Here is a 503-nt window from a genome sequence, read left to right on the forward strand (position 1 = left end):
AATATACATCGCACATATTAAGGCACAGAGTTTCATAATCCACGGCCATTTCAGTTTACTCAGAATAGTCTCCCAAATATAATGAAAACACAAGACCTCTTCCTCTTCTCAGAAATTTCCGGCCATTTTTCGCATTATTGTCAGATATTGCCAGATGAAGCACATCCTGCATACCTTTTAAGCATATCTGTAATCCCTGTCTAGTAGAAGAAGATAGGAATGGTGGCAATTCCTTTTGCCTCAATGTCTGTCGACACAAGATTTAATTGGATTGGAAAAGTTGTTCACAGAGTATTCGTTGTTAATGTTCTTACAGAAGCATGGTAAAGAACTAAAGACCAGGATATGAAAATGCTAAATACAAAAATACATGATTTTACTAGAAGCTTACATGTATAGCTTTGCATGGCTAGAATATAAGGAACACAATTATTTGCATGAATATAAATAAATCATCTCTTATATGAATATATCTATCTAGCATTAGTCCCTGTAACTTTAAC

At 34.2% G+C, this 503-nt stretch overlaps 1 pseudogene; it reads right to left on the reverse strand.

The window, feature by feature from the left end:
- Window positions 1–200: 200 nt before the first annotated feature.
- The window catches only part of LOC119588905, a 4,221-nt pseudogene continuing 3,918 nt past the window's right edge, over window positions 201–503 (reverse strand).

This window comes from Penaeus monodon, chromosome 24, assembly GCF_015228065.2.
Source record: "Penaeus monodon isolate SGIC_2016 chromosome 24, NSTDA_Pmon_1, whole genome shotgun sequence".
NCBI lineage: Eukaryota > Metazoa > Arthropoda > Malacostraca > Decapoda > Penaeidae > Penaeus > Penaeus monodon.